The 5,704-nt window shown below is 43.2% G+C and overlaps 1 protein-coding gene across 3 annotated transcripts in view; it reads left to right on the top strand.

Annotated features, from left to right (window-relative positions):
• The first annotated feature begins 900 nt into the window (after positions 1–900).
• Positions 901–5,704, top strand: part of LOC103131567 (nesprin-2) — a 23,023-nt gene continuing 18,219 nt past the window's right edge. For 2 of the 3 annotated variants that reach the window (XM_016666738.1, XM_016666741.1), the window contains exon 1: positions 902–1,239. The gene's annotated coding sequence lies outside the window, so the exon portion shown is untranslated. Of the gene's footprint in view, positions 1,240–5,704 lie in introns of all 3 variants that reach the window. The other variant, XM_016666740.1, reaches the window with a different exon arrangement.

Raw genomic sequence — 5,704 nt, 5'->3', positions numbered from 1 at the left:
GTGCTACAGTAAAGCTATGCTACATCAAAGCTATGCTATAGTAAAGCTATGCTACATTAAAGCTGTGCTACAGTAAAGCTATGCTACATTAAAGCTATTCTACAGTAAAGCTATGCTACATCATAGCTGTGCTACAGTAAAGCTATGCTACATCAAAGCTATGCTATAGTAAAGCTATGCTACATTAAAGCTGTGCTACAGTAAAGCTATGCTACATTAAAGCTATTCTACAGTAAAGCTATGCTACATCAAAGCTGTGCTACAGTAAAGCTATGCTACATCAAAGCTATGCTATAGTAAAGCTATGCTACGTCAAAGCTGTGCTACAGTAAAGCTATGCTACATCAAAGCTATGCTATAGTAAATCTATGCTACGTCAAAGCTGTGCTACAGTAAAGCTGTGCTACAGTAAAGCTATGCTACATCAAAGCTATGCTATAGTAAATCTATGCTACGTCAAAGCTGTGCTACAGTAAAGCTTCATGTTTCTGGGCGCCGCCATGTTGGAATCCTGACCTTCTACTGGACACCGTTTCCTTGGCTGTGATGTCACACCTGGCTGTGATGTCAGACCTGGCTCAGCGTCCCCAGGTAAGTGGAACACACCTCAGCCTCCGCAGCTCCGTGTTTGCTGAAGGTTTATGATTAACTCTGAGGTAATAATGATGCATTATGGGTACGAGCCAACAGAACCGCTTGACCCTGAGATCACATATTAATGTGTTCCTGTTTGCTCTCCTGGACTTCCTGTTTAGAGCTCAACAGCTTCAGGCCGCGTTCCATTTAAAACCGAACCCAAAAATACAAAGTCACAGAATAATTGAGACAGGAGCAAACGTTACATTTTGCTGAGAGCCATCACTAAATCAGCAATAATCATCTAATATATTGATCAAAGTTCATGTTATTACCGATCCGATGTGACCATTGAGGTTTATGGCCTTGATTTGAAGGATCTCAGGGTTTGTCCCTGGTCCAGGGAAGTTTTTCCAGATCTGTGTTACATAGAAGCTGAATGCTGCTTGGCTGTGGATCAGAAACGGGACGCGACCGCAGCAGCTCCGTGATGCAGGTGAGCTGCAGCAGGTGTGTGCGTCAGGGGGCGGGGCTTGTGGTCTACCTGGGACAGGTAGCCTCAGGTTTCCTGCATCTCTGTTCTTTCTGCTGTTCGGTTCGGATGGTTCTATTCAGCTGAGATCTTCAGACGGACCGGCTTCCCGCTGTCAGCTCAACCAGCAGGTAAACTCTGATGAGGTCACTTCCGCCTCCTTCTCACCTGTTCGGCTCACAGTTTGGACCTTTGGACGCTCCGAACCTGCTGCTTGGATCCGTGAAACTGCGCATTTAATCCGCGCAGCTCAGGAACCGGTTTCGGTCTGCGCGTGCAAGCGCCAGGTCTGACTCATATATGCGCGCGTGCACGCGGTCATTCATGGACAGAGGATCCAGTGTTTGAGACAGAAACAGGAGACACGCGGTGTGAGCTGCTCTCCTGTAGGAACACATCATCATCATCTTCATCTGTTTGGCCTGAATAGTCAGTTAAACTGTAATAAACAACTTTCTCAGCTGCACAAAAAGTTCTGCAGATTAAAAACTGGCAGAAATGATCAAATATTGCAAAACAATCACATAAAAAAATAATTATAGGAAAAGAGGAAAAACATGACTTTTTTTTTAAATTAACCCAAGTGACAAAAAGCCATAAATATGAAAGGAGTGGAAGATGAAAATGTTGGTGATGAGATTTATGATGAGAGGAAAACTGAGCAGACATTTTTCTGACAAACTGTAATAAATTTGAATATGAATAGAATGGACCAGAGTTAGCTGAAAATCGGTTCTGGTTCTGGACCGTTTGGACTCTTAAGAAGGTTCTGAGCAGATTCTGAATGATCTGATGTGAAGCGGATCAGAACCAAGGCTGGTACCGTCCACTAGCAGAACCCAGCTGGAGACAAGAACAAGAACCATGACCCAGTGACGGTTTCCAGCAGGAACAGATGACCTTCAGGAGGGTCAAAAGGTCAAACCGGAGAACAGAGACAGCAGAGGACGGTTTGGACTCCATGCAGAACCAGAACCTGGTGCTGGTTGTGAAGCTCGGTAGTGGCAGTGTCATGGTTTGGGAATCAGAAGATGGTCACCAATTCAGCCTAAAGTGGAGAGAAGTTCCTGGAATGGCCTAGTCAAAGCCCAGCCTTCTGCAGGTTTACTAGACTTTTCTGTTTCTGCTGCTGGGAGCCGTTTATTCTGGTGGTTTATCAGATTTTATTGATGATATTTATAAACATGTTGGCTTTGAATTAAGGATTCAGTTCTACAGTGTAAAACTGCTCCTATCTGGATACAGGGTTTAACCCCTCACCTGGTTGCCATGGCAGCAGCTCATCATTGCTTCAGACTCAAACTTGGAAAACTCAGATTTAAAGAAGTTCTGGTTGTTATTAAAATAAATGAACATAATTCAGGGGCTGCTCACTCAGGAGTGTGTCTGTAGCCTGGTGATGGTGGAAACGGTTCTTTAATGGTTTTAGTTACACATAAAATAAATAGTTATTTCCAAAACCAGTCAGTTAGCTTTAGCAAAGATGGTTAGCTAAACCTGTTAGCTTTAGCACAGATGGTTGCTGATGAAAAGTAAAAGTGGTTAGCTAACAATATCATAAATAATGTCTGAGTTCCTCTTTTAATACTTTAGGCATTAAGAAGGTCGTTGTTTTATGAAACTTTTTGGTTTTTAAAAGTCATAGTTTAAGGCTTTATTCATGAGGTGGTTCCATCAGATTCTGCGTCGCGCTGAGGTTTCATCTCCGTTAGCTCCTGAGGTTCTTTCCAGATCTACTCTGTTCTCTGCAGCCTCCTGCTTCCTGCTTCACTGGTTTAAAACTGATCTGGGTCATCAGATCAGGATCTGTTCAAGACTTCCTGACTTCTTTCACGTTCCACTAAGCGTCAATAATTACCTCTGGTATTGTTGTTCAGGTTCGGACTGAAATAATGTTGGGCTGTTTGATTTTAAAGCTTTTTAAGGCTCCGTAGTGAGAACTTTGGCCGGCTCACATTTCACCATGGCAGGTTGTGCTGATTCTTTCTGTTATGATGCAAACGCGGCTCAGCTTGCAGCGAGGGAGCCTTCCTGCTGGTTCCTGCTGTATTTTCACTCTAATGGCTGCCTTTGTGTCGCTGCTGAATAGATTTCAATCTTCAGTTTACTTTGCTTCCGTCTGGTTTGACTCGTTCCTTTATGAATATGAAGCATTAATCCTCCCAGCACAGCAGGGTGGAAAAGTTTACATCATTATAGATTCATTTTAAGTGTCATTTCTTTTATCTTTAACACAAAAAGTCCAGATATTACACAACAATACGAACCAATTCAATGTTTGGCTTTTTCTCAGCTGAGTTTTTATTGGCCTGAAGTTTCAAAATGAGTCAAATACTGGACTAACATTAAAATGTCAAAACTAGAGATGGGACTCGATTAAAATGTTTAATGTTCATTTCAAGGTTTGCAATTAATTATTTCATGTTTTAACCAAACTATAGAAACAAAATAAGCAACATTTTCAAATCAAATTTTTCTGCGACATTATTGAATAAATAAAATATATTTCTTTAATCTTCAGGTTCTTCATCAGATTGGAACAAAGTTAATCTTTCCAGAGTTTCTCTGATCATTCATGAAGCCTCTTTGGAAATGTGGATGCTAACATTAGCAGCTACATGTTAGCATTGATATGTTATTTTAGGCAAGCAGAGCTTCTGCTAGGCTAACTGCTTCTAGCACAACTTGAACACAAAAACAGTTTTTTTCCCATCAGATCGTTTTGAAGCAGAAATTAAAGCAGCTTCATGCTGCTGTCAGCGGATGAAGCTGTGCGTCAGATTTACTGCTGTACCAGAAACAAACCAATAGAAAAGTTCCAGGAAACTGAGCTGCATAAATTAGCCTCCAGTTGGTGGTTTGATTCCCTCTAAGTTTTTGTTTGGTTGCTTTTGTCTTGGATGTTAAATAAAAGGTGAATTCAGATGTTCAGGTGAAGGTGAAGCTGACTGAAATGATACAGATAGCGTCTCAGTGTCAGAAATTTAAAGGCTGATTCTGTAAAACTGTAAAAACCTTCTTGAGTCTGTCTCAGTTTACCCTCCCAGCACTGACATCATCTCATGTCTCATAGAAGGACAGAGACACTTTTGTTCTCCATCTCACTGCTTTTGTTCAGGGAAGACAAAAGACCAACACTGGGGGGCAAATGAGGAAGAAGAGGATGAAGAGGAGGAGGAGGAAGATGATAGTGAGGAGAAGGACAGACGATAACTTTTAGCTTGCTAAAGCTGAGCTAAAAATGTTTGGAATAGCAGAGGAGCCTCTGCTGCTTGTAACTAAATGAACGTCAAAATGAAAAATTTTCTTCTTGAAATGTTTCATGACAACCAGAGGAAATTATATTTCATGAATCATTTTTACACTTTAACCTGATGAGTCAGAAAGTCAATTAGATTTAACAAAGATTGACTAGATCTAATTCATTAATTATATTCCAAGCTTCACATTGCAATAGTTAACTGGCTGTTGGTGCTGGTAGCAAAGTCTCCTTTAGCCTGTTGCTAACCGTTGCCATGTTGTTTGCTGGGTCGGCCAATCAGACGCGAGCTGCTGGTCATCAAGGCTTTAGTTGATCTGAACTTCCAGATCAGATCAGATGGGTCCATCGTGGTCCAGATCGTGGCTGGCACCAGATGGGCCCCTTTTCTTTATGGTCCATGGTCTCTGCTTTGGTCTCGGACGTTGTCCGCTCATCCAGCCAGGCTTTACCATGAAGCCGTTAGCCGTCAGTGGTTGGAAACGGTAAAACATCTCTGTGTTTCTGTCGGATGATGTCTGAAAGTTTTCTTCTTTACTCACAGCGGAGCGTTTCTGCATCGCCTGAGTTCACCCTCAAAGCTGCGAGTTTTAGTCGCTCTGTTTCATTTGGTCTGGAGATTTTCCCTGCATGGTGAAACCCGCCAGGGAGGAAATGACGAATCTTTAGGTTCAAAGTGAAATCAAACCCTCAGAGTGTGAAATGCTGTGGAGCTCAGAGAGGAAACGGAACCGAGACGAACAGAAGGCCGGAGACGGAGGACTGGATCAGCAGCTGGAGGGGATACACATGCTCCACATGTTCCATATGCTCCACATGTTCACGTGTTCCACATGTCCACGTGCTCCACATGTTCCACGTGCTCCACATGTTCCACGTGTTCCACATATCCACGTGCTCCACATGTTCCACGTGCTCCACATGTTCCACGTGTTCCACATGTCCACATGCTCCACGTGCTCCACATGCTCCACATGTCCACGTGCTCCACATGTTCCACTTGTTCCACATGTCCACGTGCTCCACATGTTCCATATGCTCCACATGTTCACGTGTTCCACGTGTTCCACATGTCCACATGCTCCACATGTTCCACGTGCTCCACATGTTCCACGTGCTCCACATGTTCCACGTGTTCCACATGTCCACGTGCTCCACATGTTCCATATGCTCCACATATTCACGTGTTCCACATGTCCACATGCTCCACATGTTCCACATGCTCCACATGTTCCACTTGTTCCACATGTCCACGTGCTCCACATGTTCCACATGTCCACGTGCTCCACATGTTCCATATGCTCCACATATTCACGTGTTCCACATGTCCACATGCT

Source organism: Poecilia formosa, unplaced genomic scaffold (genome assembly GCF_000485575.1).
Source record: "Poecilia formosa unplaced genomic scaffold, Poecilia_formosa-5.1.2 Scaffold787, whole genome shotgun sequence".
In the NCBI taxonomy this organism is placed as follows: domain Eukaryota; kingdom Metazoa; phylum Chordata; class Actinopteri; order Cyprinodontiformes; family Poeciliidae; genus Poecilia; species Poecilia formosa.
The sequence above is the reverse complement of the archived record's forward strand: the minus strand, read 5'-3'. Positions and strand labels throughout refer to the sequence as shown.